At 39.1% G+C, this 17,552-nt stretch overlaps 1 long non-coding RNA gene across 1 annotated transcript in view; it reads right to left on the reverse strand.

Annotated features, from left to right (window-relative positions):
• LOC140856975 (uncharacterized) overlaps positions 1 to 17,552 on the reverse strand; it is a 146,973-nt gene that overhangs the window by 70,591 nt on the left and 58,830 nt on the right. The gene's annotated exons all lie outside the window — the stretch shown is intronic.

The following is a 17,552-nucleotide window of genomic DNA, read 5'->3' on the forward strand; positions in this document are numbered from 1 at the left end:
ACTGATTAGGTTTCTGGGGCAAAATTAAAATTACTAGAAATTGTTTAGAGAAATAATTGGTTATGAACCTACCCTTAGATGTACATGGGTTGACCAACCAAAGTTGGGCTTGTGTGCAGTCTAAGTGGATTCTAGTACCCGCTAAGGAATTAGGGTAATTCCTCGAGTTGGAGGTAGAGGCTACCAATTCGAATAAAATAGTGGGAGAAACCTTTTGATTAAAGTCCAAATCTTTAGGTTTAATAAATCAATTACTAATTAGGTTATGGTTCTCCTTTGTGCAAATATGGCCACTTCCCTATCACTCCGATCATTGTTGGACAATGATAAGTTGGTGGGACCCAACTTCGATAGCTGGTATCGAAAGTTGAAGATAGTCCTGGAGCATGAACGGATCCTATATGTGATATTAGATCCTGCACCTGAGGAGCCAGCTGTCAATGCATGTGGAACAGTCAGAGACACTTACCAGAAGTGGCTCAGTGACCGGACCACGATGTGCTGTATCATGCTAGCTGCTATGAGCGACGAGTTCAGTCGCAGATTTGAGACGGCTCAGCCAAAGGACATGCTTCAAGTGTTGGAGGATGCCTTTAGCACACCTGATGACGTGGAGAGGCACAAGACTAGTTGTGCCATCTTCAATGCCAAAATGTGGGATGGTGCTTCTGTCACTGATCATGTATTGTACATGATCGAGCTGATGGAATGATTGAGCAAGCTCGGCTTTCCCTTGCATGAGCAGCTTGGGAAAGATGCAATACTGAACTCGCTGCCCAAGTCTTATCTCCCATTCCTCACTCATTATAGAATGACAAAGCCTGAAGTAAACTACCACAGATTATTGAGGTTGCTTCAGAACTTTGAGAAGGATCACCAACTCCTCAAGGAGTCGGTGAACTCAGTGGGAGGTTCGTCTTCTGGTTCTCGACCCTTTGAGAAAGGAAAGAAGAACAAGAAGAAGAAAGTCAAGAAGGTGCAAGTTCAGGCTGGGACATCTGTGCAGAGCCAGACCAAAAAGATCAAGCCTGATAAGAGTCTATTCTACTGGCAAGCACCCTAAATTAGATAGTGTGTCAGATATCTACTTATGGCACTGTAGGCTAGGTCATATAAACAAGAACAGAATAAACAGATTGACTCAAGAGGAAATCCTCGAAGTCAGTGATTGTGAATCACTTCCAACCTATAAGTCCTGTATTCTTGGTAAAATGACCAAGTCACCTTTTACTAGAAAAGGTGAGAGAGCTACTGAGCTCTTGGGCCTAATACATACTGATGTATGCGGATGCATGAGCACAAGTGCTAGAGGTGGATATTTCTACTTCATAACTTTCACGGATGACCTATCCTGATATGGATATGTCTATCTGATGAAATATAAGTCGGATTCATTTGAAATGTTCAAACGATTTCGAAGTGAAGTAGAAAAATAAACTGGAAAGAGTATTAAAACTCTTCGATCTGATCGAGGAGGAGAATACCTTTCTAGTGAATCTCTCACATATCTAAGAGAGAATGGGATTCTCTCCCAATGGACTCCTCCAGGAACACCACAGCATAATGGTGTGTCTGAAAGGAGGAATCGGACTCTGTTAGACATGGTCCGATCCATGATGGGTTTTTGCTAGCTTGCCGATATCCTTCTGGGATATGCACTCAAATCGGCCTATTATCTGTTAAATAGGATTCCAAGTAAGTCTGTAATTAAGACTCCATATGAGATATGGACAGGACGTAAGCCAGTACTTTCACACCTTAGGGTCTGAGGGTGCCCGGCCTATGTCAAACGATTAGTTACAGACAAACTTGGACCTAGGTCTGACAAATGCTCATTCATTGGGTACCCCAAAGAGACAAAAGGATATTTTTTCTACCATGCTGATGAACAAAAGGTGTTCGTCAGCCTTAAGGCAATCTTTTTAGAAAAAGAGTTCCTTGGTGAAGGAACCGTTGCCTCTAAGATTGAACTTGATGAAGTTCAACAGGTAGAAGGACCGACACCAATAGCTGAACCTGAGTCTGATATGATTAGATCATATCCGGAGCCCAATGTACCTGCACCATTAAGGCGATCTGGTAGAGTACCGCATCAACCGGACAGATACTACGATTTCTTGGTCCGGGACAGTGATCCCATCGAACTTGATGAGAATAATGAGGATCCGATCACCTATATGGATGCAATGCAGAGACCTGATTCCGAGAAATGGCTTGAAGCCATGAAATTCGAAATGGAGTCCATGAAGGTCAATGATGTATGGACATTAGTTGACCCACCTGAAGGGGTTAAACCCATTGGGTGTAAATGGGTCTTCAAAAGGAAGAGGGGCGCAGACGGAAAGGTGGAGACCTATAAACCCGTCTGGTCGCCAAGGGGTATCGTCAACATTATGGTATTGACTATGACGAGATATTTTCCCCTGTGGCAATGCTCAAATCCATTCGGATAATACTTGCAATAGCTGCCCATCTGGATTATGAGATCTGGCAAATGGATGTAAAGACAGCCTTCCTGAATGGAGAGCTGACCGAAGAGGTGTATATGATACAACCTGAGGGGTTTACATCCACAGATGAGTCTAAGGTGTGCAAGCTTCAAAGATCCATTTATGGATTGAAGCAAGCTTCTCAGAGTTGGAACATGCATTTTGATAAGGTGATCAAAATGTATGGCTTCATTAAGAATGGAGAAGAGCCCTGCATCTATAAATGGGCAAATGGTCCAGTTATGGTATTCCTTGTCTTGTACGTGGATGACATTCTCTTAATCGGAAATGACATCCCCGCACTACAGGGAATAAAAGTTTGGTTGTCATCACAGTTCTCCATGAAGGACTTGGGTGAAGCATCCAACATCCTAGGGATGAAGATCTATAGGGATAGATCTAAAAGGATGCTTGGGTTATCCCAGTCCATGTACATAGACACTGTGCTGAAGAGGTTCAGCATGGAGAATTCCAAAAAGGGCTATCTACCGATAGGCCAAGAAATTTCTTTCTCTAAGAAGGATTGTCCGACAACTCCTGAAGAGAGAGAGCGTATGAGTAGAGTCCCATATGCTTCAGCCGTGGGATCTATCATGTACGCCATGACATGTACAAGACCAGATGTGGCATACTCATTAGGAGTAGTGAGTAGATACCAATCTGATCCTGGAGAAAACCACTGGAAAGTGGTTAAAGCCATCCTTAAGTATTTGAGAAATACTAAGGACCAATGGTTGGTTTATAGCGAGTCAGATCTAAAACTTATAGTGAGTAGATACCAATCTGATCCTGGAGAAAACCACTGGAAAGTGGTTAAAGCCATCCTTAAGTATTTGAGAAATACTAAGGACCAATGGTTGGTTTATAGCGAGTCAGATCTAAAACTTGTGGGGTTCACAGACTCCAGCTTTCAATCTGACCATGATGACAGCAGGAGTGTGTCGGGTTATATCTTTACTCTGAATGGTGGAGCCATCTGCTGGAAGAGTTCCAAGCAGCATACTGTGGCAGACTCTGTTTGTGAAGCAGAGTATATCGCAGCATCAGATGTCGCGAAGGAAGCTGTGTGGCTGAGGAAATTCATCAACGAGCTCGGAGTAGCACCCTCCCTCGATGGTCTAGTCCTGCTCTACTGCGACAGCACTGGTGCCATAGCTCAGATGAAGGAATCCAAAGTACACCAGCGGATGAAGCATATTTTACACCGCTTCCACTCGATCTGAGAGATCGTGGATCGAGGTGACGTCGACCTTCAGAAGATTGACAGAAAAGAGAACCTAGCTGACCCCTTCACTAAAGCCCTGGCAATAAAGGAGTTCGACAACCACAAGTCGAAGATGGGTATTAGATACTGTGCCGAGTGGCTTTAGGACAAGTGGGAGTTGTTGGGAAATGTGTCCCAAAAAGCCAATCGTCAAGTTGTTGACGGTTGAGCGACCAAGTATTGTAATTGATTTGTTAATAAATAAAATATATTTGGCATCTTCATCATAAGCTTTCATCTTCTAATGAACTCCGTTGTTATGATGAAGTCCTTAGGACTATTTAGGTTCGATAAAGAGAGGATTTATCGATTAGTCCTTAAAATTGTTCACGACCAAATGATAGGCTGTTAATAAGGACAACAGCTTCTATCGAGCATAGGTCGCTGTAGGCCATATGGGTTGGTTGTCCTCTTAACTAAAGAGTGTGGAGACACTGGTATGGCATACAGGTGAGATGTAAGGGTACATCGTCATTGAACGTGACCAACTCCAGAGCATTCTGCTGTCGAGAATGTCTCTGATGGGATATAGGTATAAGTGTCCCTTAGACTTGAGATCACCTCAGTGACTTGCAAGCAACTCACTGTGCTTTGGTACCGGACTAACTGAATTTCTAATTCAGGGATGGAAGGCTTCTGGGCACAGTCAAGTACTTGCGAAGTCAGAGTGTGATCGAGATGGGATTGACCACTCCAAGAGTTGGAGAAGAATGAGTTGCTGTATTTCAATTTAGCAAAACCTTGGCCAGGGTAATCCATCAGATGGATTTGATATTTTGAAATACAATGTGGACAACCTGATCAGAGTTGACAGTTGAGCTCTGGGGTGTCCTATGATCATTTTGGTCAAGGGGATGAATTATATGAAAACTATATCCGCATGGGTTCTAAGGATGTTGTTCTACACATTCGACCTATCCGGACGTCGGGTACCATTGCTAGATGGTCACTTCGATTGGTATAGGAATTTATTTCTATGCTACCGGCTTAGGTTCGAACCTATGAGGTCACACACATTAGAGTTCATGATCCGATCAGATGGTTGATCAATGATTAAGAATCGTTCTAGGGTTAAATGATCAATACGATTGACATTTAACTCAGTGCAAGTGTTGCAGGAGGATCGATTAGCAATTCGATTGCTAATTGGCTTAATTTGATTAAGCCAATGGGCTGAGATTAAGTCTAATTAAATATGATTTAATTAGATTTAGTTTGGGCTTGATTGGATCAAGTCCAATTGGTTTATTGGATAAGCCAAGTGCAAGGAAAGACTAGTCCTAGTTCAACTAGGACTTGGGTCAATCTAATTTCTAATTTGATTAGAAAATTAAATCAGATTTAAATCTAATTTAATCTGATTAAATTAGGTTCTTAATTGGGTTAAGACCTATTTTAATTGGGTTGATCTAATTTTGATTTGATTTGGTTTGGAAAACCAAATTAAAACAAGTTATGAGACAGAATCCTAGTAGGACTAGGATTCCACCTTGCGCCACATAAACCTTCTCCACGCCCTCTCTCTTATTCAACGCCAATCTCCACTTATTTTGTGCGACAAAAGCCCTCTCCCAGATCTCTCCCACGTTCACAAAAGGTCTCCTCTCTTCTTTCTTACATGGAAGGTGATTTGGATCAAATCTAAAAGGAATAAGTTTGGATTTCGAATTCTATGAGATAGAGTTTTAGAAATCCAAAACTCTTTCAATTTTGCACCAAATTTATCCAAATTTTTTTTGGAATTTTCGTGGCTTTTAGGGTTTACATTGTACACCCTTTTCTGGTGATCCATGCATGAAAATATGGAGGAGGTGCTCAAGAGTTGGGCGTCCCTTAACTTGCCATGTTTGGATAAGCCTTGACTAGGTGTTTGACCTAGATAAGGACTCTATCATATCTCTCTATATAAGATGAGTTTTTTCATAAAATTTTAAGGGGAGATAGGTTTTTGAGAGACCTTTCTGTCATCCAAAAATAAGAGAGAAATACCTTTGGGTCGTGGAGATATAAAAGATGCAAGTTTGGGTGTCTAGAGAGAAAAACGTGAAGAAGAAGAGGGTCTTCTTCTAGGGTTTTTATTTTCATATCTTTCCTCCTTCCATCTTGAGTTTCCTGAGAGCGTCTCAGATCTGAAACTCCTCCTTCTACTTTGCATCTTTGGAAGAGTCCAAATCAAGAAGAAGGAGGCACCTGATCAACCATCAAAGAAGGATCAGCGCAGTACTAGCATACTGTGCTGATTTCCTGAAGCAGGACTTCTGATCGAGATTCGTGGGCTCGTGTGGATGACTCCTAGAGGCCGGACGTGTGTGCGGCTTGCAACATCATCCTTAAGCCCGGATCAGCGAGGTTAGATCATCTAACTTGCAAGGTAATAGATCTGATCTATTATTTAATACATACATTAGATGTAGCTAGTATAGAAACATGTTGATATGATCAACATGTAGTTCATACTATATTTATATATATTTTAATTTTTGATTTAATGCTATGTAATAATCATGTAATAGGATCTTAGATCTAGGAATTTTCTGATCTTAGAAAATAAATTTTTATTTATTTTAGTCTTTCGCTGTATGATCTTGAAAAAGTTTCAAGATCTAACCCTGAAACCCTAGATCTGGTTCCTACACCTACACTATAGATCCGAGACTCATCTGCCCACAAAAGAGGTGAACTATACACCTATCTCGAATAGATTGATCACTGTCCTCCATGATGATTCTTTGATTGAAAGCATTTAAAAATTAACCATTAATGTCTCAAATTTTTAATATTTTGAGAATATATAAAATTTATTTTTATTAATTTTTAGTACAAATCATGGACACATAAACATGATTGGAATAAAAAAATCTTTTATTGAGAATAAAAATATTATAAGTATAAGATTAAGCCTTGAAATTACATAATGTGTCAGCCAACAATTGGCTTCTAGAACACAAATCTAACAAACTCTCACTTGACCTAAAGCTAATTGGCCATATACCTAAGATCCATCTTTTCAACATGAGCTTTGATCTTCTGCTTGTTGAGAGGCTTGGTCAGTGGGTCTGTCATGTTCAGCATGGAATCGACTCTTTGTACCTCGACGAATTTTTTCTCGAGATATTCATGTATGATATGAAACTGCAGCTCTATATATTTAGACTTTTGGTGAGACCTGGGCTTCTTAGCGAGGGCTACGACACCATTGTTGTCACAGTACAGTGCAATGACATCTGATGGCATGACATCCAGCTCCACAACAAACTTTTTGAACCAAAAGACTTCCTTAGCAGCTTCAGAGGTGGTGATGTACTTGACTTCTATGGTCGAATCTACAATAATCGACTGTTTGAAACTTTTTTAGTTAACTGTATCACCATTACACAAGAAGATACATCTTGATGTAGACTTTCTATCATTGACATTAGTCATGAAGTCTGAATTGATGTATCCCTCAACTTTCAGCTTCGATCCTCCATCAAAGACCAACAATAAATCCTTAACCCTTGTCAAGAACTTAAGAATATTTTTAACAGCAATCCAGTGTTTTTCATTTGAATTCGCCTAATATTTGCTCATGATACTTAACATAGCATACATGAGGCTCCCTATTCTCGAAGCATAAGGAATCTTGCTCATACGTTGGATCTTTTCAAGTGTGTTAGGATACAACTTTTTGGAGAGATGAATGCCATATCTAAGGGGCAAAAGACCCCTTTTGAAGTTTTCTATACTAAATCTCTTCAGCATCTCCTCTATGTATATTCACTGTGAGAGTCCTATCATCCTCTACATCTATCTCTATAGACCTTTATACCAAGAATGTAGGAAGCTTTTCCTAGGTCTTTCATGGCAAACTCTATTGACAACCATATTTTGACCGATGTCAGTATGAAAATACCATTTTCAATCACGAAGATGTTATCCACGTACGATATAAAGAATATGATAGCACTCCCACTGACCTTTTTGTACACACATGGCTCCTCCTTATTTTTGATAAAATTAAATATTTTAATCACATCATTGAAGTGAGTGTTCCAACTCTGAGATGCTTGCTTGAGTCTATATATAGACCTTTGCAGCTTGCAGACCTTATGATCACTATCACTAGATGTGAAACCCAAAGACTGCTTCATATAGATATCTTCCTTAAGATATCTATTTAGGAAGATAGTTTTTACATCCATCTGCCAAATTTTATCATCATGAAAGGCTACTATGGCAAGCAGAGTTCAGATAAATTTCAGCATGGCTACAGATGAAAAAGTTTTATGATAGTTAATGCCTTTGTGTTGACTATAATCTTTTGCAACTAGTCTTGCCTTATAGGTCTTTACTTTGCCATCCGATCTAATTTTTCTTTTATAAATCCATTTACACCCAATAGATATAATACCTTTAGGTGGATCTACTAAGGACCAAACTTAGTTGGAATACATAGAGTCAATTTCTAACTCATCGCTTCCACCCATTTCTCGGAGTCTATATCTAACATTGACTCATCATAGGTCTTAGGATCATTCCTAATATTCTTACCTCTCATAAGGAATGCTTCCTTTAAATCCTCTATAAGAATACCTAAGTACCTTTCAGGAGGATGGGAGATCCTACTTGATCTACGAGGTGGAGAAGATATCATATCTACTGGCTCATTATTGGGTTCAGATTTTTGGACTTGATGCTCTTTAGAGACTTTCTCTTCAAGCTTAATCTTCCTCCCACTACCTCCATCTTGGATAAACTTTTTTTTAAGAAGACGGCAGATGGCTTACAATCACATTGTGATCCTCAAAAAAATAGAAGTAATATCCCATGGTTTTCTTGGGATACCCTATAAAATGAGCCTTAAAGGACCTAGCCTCTAACTTGTCCACCTGTTGTTGTTTGACATAGACCGGACATTCTCAAATCTTGAGGTACCCAAGAATTGATTTCTTACCATGCCATAACTCATATGGTATAGTAGGAACGGATTTAGAGAGAACCCAATTCAAAAGATGAATCACAAAACGTAATACATGTCCCTAAAGAAAGATAAGAACATCTGTGAAGCTCATCATGGATCGGATCATATCTAATAGGATCTGATTCCTCCTTTCAGATACTTCGTTGAGCTGAAACATCTCTAGAGGTGTCTACTGTGAGACTATGCCATTATCCTTGAGATAGGTCCAAAATTCTCCACTGAGGTATTCTCCTCCTCGATTTGATCGAAGAACTTTTATAGATTTTTCGATTTATTTTTCTACTTCATGTCTGAAATCTATGAACTTTTCAAAAGCTTCAGACTTTTGGTGCATTAGATACACAAATCCATACTGTGAATAATCATTGATAAAAGTTATGAAGTAGATATAGCCACCTCTGATTTGTACATCGAATGGATCACACCAGTCAATAAGTACCAGAGCTAATATCTCTGTGGCCCTTTCTCCTTATCCCATAAAGGATAGCTTAGCCTTTTTTTCTTGAAGACATGATTCACAAACTGGATAAGACTTGAAAGTCAATGATCTGAGAAGACTATCTTTCTCTAGTTTGTTGAGTCTGTCCTTTTCAATATGACCTAGTCTAAGGTGCCACAAATACTTTAGGCTAATCTTATCTCTAAGTCTCTTAGATCCTATAACATTTATAATTTACTCATTAATATTTATACTTGCATCCATATGCAAATGATGAAGATTGTCAATTAAGAAAGCACGTGCAATAATTTTATTTTCAAAATAAATCGAACATATATCTTTATTGAAATAAAAATTATAATTATCCTGAGTCAGCATAGATATGAAAATCAAATTTTTATTGGCTACAGATACATAATAGCAGTCTTTGAGAATCAAACTAACTCCTAACTGTAATCACAGAGGATGGATCCTAACAGCCACAGCAATAACCCTTGCTCCATTATCGATCTGAAGAGTGATCTCACCTTTCCTTAGTCCTCTCACTTCTTCAAGATTCTGCATAGAAGTGCATAAATGAGCACTTGATCCAGAATCTAGAACCTAATTAGAAGAAGAAAAAATCGTTAGATTAGTTTCAATAATGAGCATATCAGAGATACCTTCAGAAGGCTCATCCTTCTTTCTATTCTTGACAGTCGCCAGATAGATCGGACAGTTCCTCCTCCAATGGCCTTTGATATTGCAATGAAAATATTTTTTCTTATCATCAGCTTTCTGAGAACCTGCTTCTTGGACTTGGTCTCATTTTTTTGCTTTTTCATAGGCTTCTTCTTCTTCTTGAAAGAAGATTTTTTTTTGGAGGAAGTCCACTCCACTACCAGAACTATACCCCTTGAACTCTTCAAGGTGCCCTCTGCTATTACCATCATGTTTAGTAACTCAGATAAAATGCTATCAATTTTATTCATATAGTAATTCATGATGAACTGTCCATACAAATCAGAAAGAGACTGAAGGATCAGATTCACCTACAATTCCTTATCCATATTCATGTCGAGCTTCTGATGCTCCTCGATGTCTTTGATCATTATCAAACAATGATCAGTGATGGATTGTTTATCATGCATTTTTGCTCTGAAAAGTCTCAGGAGATCTCAAAGTGAGCTATGTGATTTTGTTCATCGTACAACTCTTGTCGGTGAGTCAGCATCTCTCTGGCAGTCCTTATGTCATCATACTGTTGTTGAAGATCATTGGACATGGATGCTAAAATATAATACTTTATCTTGTTATCTTCATCCATTTACTTCTCAAGTGTGGCTCGTTGTGAAGGAACCAGATCTAGGGTTTCAAGGTTAGATCTTGAAACTTTTTTAAGATCAGGTAGTGGAAGACTAAAATAAATCAAAATTTATTTTCTAAAATCAAAGAATCTCTAGATCTAAGATCCTATTACATGATTATTATATAGTATTAAATCAAAAATTAAAATATATAGAGCATGAACTACACATTGATCATATCAATATGTTTCTATACTACATCTAATGTATGTATTAAACAATAGATCAGATCTATTACCTTGCAAGTTAGATGTTCTAACCTTGCTGATCTGGACTTGAGGATGATGTTGTAAACCACACACACATCTGATCTCTAGGAGTCATCCACACGAGTCCACGAATCTCGACCAGAAGTCCTGCTTCAGAAAATCAGCACAGTATGCTAGTACTACGCTGATCCTTCTTCGATGGTTGATCAGGTTCCTCCTTCTTCTTAATTTGGACTCTTCCAAAGATGAGAAGTAGGAGAAAGAGTTTCAGATCTGAGACGCTCTCAGAAAACTCAAGATGGAGGAAGGGAAGAGATGAAACTAACAACCCTAGAAGAAGACCCTTTTCTTCTTCTCTTTACTCTCTCCTAGATACCCTGTCTTTTATCTATTATATCTCCATGACCCAAAGGTCTTTTTTTCTAATTTTTAGATGCCCCAAAGGTCTCTCAAATATCTATGTTCTCTAAAAATTTTATGAAGAAACTCATTTTATAGAGAGAGATATAATAGAGTCCTTGTCTAGGTCAAATACCTGGTCAAGGCTTATCCAAACATAGCAAGATAAGGGGTGCCCAACTCTTGGGTGCCTCCTCCTTATTTTCATGCATGGACAACCAGCAAAGGATGCACAATATATGCCCTAAAATTCATAAAATCCCAAAAAAAATTTGAGTAAATTCGGTATAAAAAGAAAAGAGTTTTGAATTTCTAAAACTCTATCTTATAGAATTTAAAATCCAAACTTATTCCTACTTTGATTTGATCCATAACCACTTTCCATGTATGAAAGAAGAGAGAAAATCTTTTGAACATGGGAAAGACTTGGGAGAGGGCTTTTGTCGCATAAAATAAGAGGGAATTGGCATGGAATAAGAGAGAGGGCGTGTGGGGGCTTATGTGGCGCAAGGTGGAATCCTAGTCTTACTAGGATTCTATCTTATGACTTGTTTTAATTTGGTTTCTCAAACCAAATCAAACCAAAATTAGATTAACCTAATTAAAATAGATCTTAACCCAATTAAAAATATAATTTAATCAGATTAAATTAGATTTAAATCTGATTTAATTTTTTAATCAAATTAGAAATTAGGTTGACTCAAGTCCTAATTGAACTAGGACTAGTTTTTTTCTTGCACTTGGCTTATCCAATAAACCAATTGAACTTGATTCAATCAAGCCCAAACTAAATTTAATTAAATCATATTCAATTAGACTTAATCTCAATCCATTGGCTTAATCAAATTAAGCCAATTAGCAATCAAATTGCTAATCGATCCTCCTGCAACACTTGCACTAGGTTAATGTCAATCGTATTGATCATTTAACCTTAGAACGATTCTTAATCATTGATCAACCATCCGATCAGATCATGAACTCTAATGTGTGTGACCTCATAGGTCTGAACCTAAGTCAGTAGTATAGAAATAAATTTTTGTACCAATCGAAGTGATCATCTAGCAATGGTACCCGACGACTGGATAGGTCGAATGTATAGAACAACACCTTAGAACCCATGCGGATATAGTTTCCATATAATTCATCCCCTTGACCAAAATGATCATAGGACATCTCAAAGTTCAATTGTCAAATCTGATCAGATTGTCCACATTGTATTTCAAAATATCAAATCCATCTGATGGATTACCCTGGCCAAGGTTTTGCTAAATTGAAATACAGTGACTCATTCTTCTCCAACTCTTGGAGTGGTCAATCCCATCTCGATCATACTCTGACTTCGCAAGTACTTGACTATACCCAAAAGCCTTCCGTCACTGAATTAGGAATTCAGTTAGTCTAGTACCAAAGCACAGTGAGTTGCTTGCAAGTCACTGATGCGATCTCAGGTCTAAGGGATACTTATACCTATATCCCATCAGAGACATTCTCGACAGTAGAATGCTCTGGTGTTGGTCACGTTCAATGATGATGTACCCTTACATCTCACCTGTATGCCATACCAGTGTCTTCACACTCCTTGGTTAAGAGGATAACCAACCCATATGGCCTACAGCGACCTATGCTCGATAGAAACTATCGTCCTTATTAACAACCTATCATTTGATCGTGAACAGTTTTAAAGACTAATCGATAAATCCTCTCTTTATCTTTATCGAATCTAAATAGTTTTAAAGACTTCATCATAACAACGGAGTTCATTAGAAGATGAAAGCTTATGATGAAAATACCAAATATATTTTATTTATTAACAAATCAATTACAATACTTGATTGCTCAACCGTCAATAGCTTGACGATTGGCTTTTGGGACACATTTCTCAACAACTCCCATTTGTCCTAAAGCCACTGGGCACAGTATCTAATACCCATCTTCGACTTATGGTTGTCGAACTCCTTTATCACCAGGGCTTTAGTGAAGGGATAGATCAGGTTCTCTTTTCCGTCGATCTTCTGAAGGTCGACGTCACCTTGATCCACGATCTCTCAGACCAGATGGAAATGGTGCAAAATGTACTTCGTCTGCTGGTGTGCTTTGGGTTTCTTCACCTGAGCTATGGCACCAGTGCTGTCGCAGTAGAGCAAGATTGAACCATCGAGGGAGGGTGCTACTCCGAGCTCGATGATGAATTTCTTCAGCCACACAGCTTTCTTTGCAGCATCCGATGCTGCGATGTACTCCGCTTCACAAACAGAGTCTGCCACATTATGCTGCTTCGAACTCTTCCAGCAAATAGCTCCACTATTTAGAGTAAAGATATAACCTGACATGCTTTTGCTGTCATCATGGTCAGATTGAAAGCTGGAGTCTGTGAACCCCACAAGTTTCAGATCTGACTCGCCATAAACCAACCATTGGTCCTTAGTATTTCTCAAATACTTAAGGATGGCTTTAACCACTTTTCAGTAATTTTTTTCAGGATCAGATTGGTATCTACTCACTACTCCTAGTGAGTATTCCATATCTGGTCTTGTACATGTCATGGCGTAGATGATAGATCCCACGGTCGAAGCATATGGGACTCTACTCATACACTCTCTCTCTTTAAAAGTTGTCAGACAATCATTCTTAGAGAGAAATTTTATGGCCTATCGATAGATAGCTCTTCTTGAAATTCTTCATGCTGAACTTCTTCAGCACAGTGTCTATGTATGTAGATTAGGATAACTCAAGCATCTTTTTAGATCTATCTCTATAGATCTTCATCCCTAGGATGTAGGATGCTTCACCCAAATCCTTCATGGAAAACTGCGATGACAACCAAACTTTTATTCCCTGTAGTGCGGAGATGTCATTCCCGATTAAGAGAATATCATCCACGTTCAAGATAAGGAATACCACAACTGGACCATTTGCCCATTTATAGATGCAGGGCTCTTCTCCATTCTTAACGAAGCCATACGTTTTGATCACCTTATCAAAATGCATGTTCCAACTCTGAGAAGCTTGCTTCAATCCATAAATGGATCTCTAAAACTTGCATACCTTGGACTCATCTGTGGATGTAAACCCCTCAGGTTGTATCATATACACCTATTCGGTCAGCTCTTCATTCAGGTCTTTACATCCATTTGCCAGATCTCATAATTCAGATGGGCAGCTATTGCAAGCATTATCCGAATGAATTTTAGCATTGCCACAGGAAAAAATATTTTATCATAGTCAATACCATAACGTTGATGATACCCCTTGACAACCAGATGGATTTTATAGGTCTCCACCTTTCCGTCTGTGCTCCTTTTCCTTTTGAACATCCATTTACACCCAATGGATTTAACCCCTTTAGGTGGGTCAACCAATGTCCATACATCATTGACCTTCATGGACTCCATTTCGAATTTCATGACTTCAAGCCATTTCTCAGAATCAGGTCTCTGCATTGCATCCATATAGGTGATCGAATCCTCATCGTTCTCATTGGGTTCGATGGGATCACCGTCCTGAACCAAGAAACTGTAGTATCTGTCTGGCTGATGTGGTACTCTACCAGATTGCCTTAATGGTGCAGGTACATTGGGATCCAGATCTGATCTAATCAGATCTGACTCAGGTTCAGCTACTGGTGTCGGTCCTTCTACCTGTTGAACTTCATCAAGTTCAACCTTAAAGGCAACGGTTCCTTCACCAAGGAATTCTTTTTCTAAAAAGATTGCCTTAAGACTAACGAACACCTTTTGTTCATCAACATGGTAGAAAAAATATCCTTTGGTCTCTTTGGGGTACCCGATGAATGTGCATTTGTCAGACCTAAGTCCAAGTTTGTTTGTGACTAATCATTTGACATAGGTCGGGCACCCCCAGATCCTAAGGTGTGAAAGTGCTGGCTTACGCCCTGTCCATATCTCATATGGAGTCTTAATTATAAACTTACTTGAAGCCCTTTTTATCAGATAATAGGCCGATTCGAGTGCATATCCCCAGAAAGATATCGGCAAGCTGGCAAAATCCATCATGGATCAGACCATATCTAATAGAGTCCCATTTCTCTTTTCAGACACACCATTATGCTGTGGTGTTCTTGGAGGAGTCTATTGAGAGAGAATCCCATTCTCTCCTAGATATGTGAGAAACTCACTAGAAAGATATTCTTCTCCTCGATCAGATTGAAGAGTTTTAATGCTCTTCCCAGTTTATTTTTTTAATTCACTTCAGAATCGTTTGAACATTTCAAATAAATCCGACTTATGTTTCATCAGATAGACATATCCATATCTAGATAGATCATCCATAAAAGTTATGAAGTAGAAATATCCACCTCTAGCACTTGTGCTCATGGGCTCGCATACATCAGTATGTACTAGGCCCAAGAGCTCAGTAGCTCTCTCACCTTTTTCAGTAAAAGGTAATTTGGTCATTTTACCAAGAAGACAGGACTCACAGGTTGGAAGTGATTCACAATCACTGAATTCGAAAAATTTCTCTTGAGTCAATCTGTTTATTCTGTTCTTGTTTATATGACCTAGCCTACAGTGCCATAAGTAGATATCCGACACACTATTTAATCTAGGGTGCTTGCCAGCAGAATAGACTCTTATCGGGCTTGATCTTTCTGGTCTGGTCCTACACTGATGTCCCAGCTTGAACTTGTACCTTCTTCACTTTCTTCTTTTTGTTCTTCTTCTCTTTCTTAAAGGGTCGAGAACCAGAAGACGAACCTCCCACTAAGTTCACCGACTCCTTATGGAGTTGGTGATCCTTCTCAAAGTTTTGAAGCAACCCCAGTAACCCGTGGTAGTTTACTTTAGGCTTTGTCATTCTATAATGAGTGAGGAATAAGAGATAAGACTTGGGCAGCGAGTTTAGTATTGCATCTTTCCCAAGCTACTCATGCAAGAGAAAGCCGAGCTTGCTCAATCGTTCCATCAGTTCGATCATGTACAATACATGATCAGTGACAGAGGCACCATCCCGCATTTTGGCGTTGAAGATGGCACAACTAGTCTTGTGCCTCTCCATGTCATTGGATGTGCCAAAGGCATCTTCCAACACTTAAAGCATGTCCTTTGGCTGAGACATCTCGAATCTGCGACTGAACTCGTCGCTCATGGCAGTCAGCATGATACAGCGCACCGTGGTCCGATCACTGAGCCACTTCTGGTAAGTGTCTCTGATTGTTCCACGTGCATTGATAGCTGGCTCCTCAGGTGCAGGATCCATTATCACATATAGGATCTGTTCATGCTCCAGGACAATCTTCAACTTTTGGTACCAGCTACCGAAGTTTGGTACCAGCTACCGAAGTTGAGTCCCACCAATTTATTATTGTCCAACAATGGTCAGAGCGATAGGGAAGTGGCCATATCTGCTCAAAGAAAAATAATAACCTAATTAGTAATTGATTCATTAAATCTAAAGATTTGGACTTAATCAAAAGATTTCTTTCACTATTTTATTCGAATTGATAGCCTCTACCTCCAATTCAAGAAATTATCCTAATTCCTTAGTGGGTACTAGAATCCACTTAAACTGCACACAAGTCCAACTTTAGTTGGCCAACCCATGTACATCTAAGGGTAGATTCATAACCAATTATTTTTTTAAATAATTTTTAGTAGTTTTAATTTTACCCTAAAAACCTAATCAGTAGGTTTTGACCTCCACTGTAAGGATCCGGTTAGGTCCAACCATTAACATGACCATACTTGGTGTATCTAACCAACGAATGATTAAGCCCAACTTTGGTTGGCTCACTTAACCACCATTAGAGAGATACTTTCAAGTCGTTATATGATGAGTGATAATTCCATTAGTCAATAAGCACCAGGCCTTTGGGTCTGCAATGATTATTGAGTTAATGGACTCATTTTCAAATACCTTAATGGGAGGCTATGACTCAGTTATCTCTATAACTTTATCATTTTAAGGATCTAATAATTTTAGAAGATTTAAATGATTTAGAGGATGAGGCAGATGATCAGCTTATCATGATCCTCCACTGGCTTCACCAAGTCATGTTAAGAGAGACCATTAAAAGGGCTGGTCTAGGAGCACCTAAATTAGTCACATTGATTTACCTAGCTGACATGGGTCAGCTCGAATAGTCAAGTGATCCGATCAAAATATAATTTCACCAAGAGGCCAGGTAAGTTCGATCAACGGGAGAGTCGGCCAAAGCTTGCCTTAGACACCATAAAAAATGGCCAGGTAAGCGGGCTCCCAATTAAAAACCACCGGTCTGGTTTACCTTAGACACCAACTGGTTTAATTAGTTTCGATTAGATCAACCTAACAGTTCGTGCTAGACCGCTTAGCCAAGAATCAAGTCCATTTGGTTCTCGTTAAAGACATGGACTTGACCAACTACAACTATTGTAATTGATCTAGAGAATCCTTGACCTAATCTAAGACAACAATTGATTAGATTTAGTCAATTCTCTAATTAAGTC

The sequence above is a fragment of the Elaeis guineensis genome, chromosome 4 (genome assembly GCF_000442705.2).
Source record: "Elaeis guineensis isolate ETL-2024a chromosome 4, EG11, whole genome shotgun sequence".
Lineage (NCBI taxonomy): Eukaryota > Viridiplantae > Streptophyta > Magnoliopsida > Arecales > Arecaceae > Elaeis > Elaeis guineensis.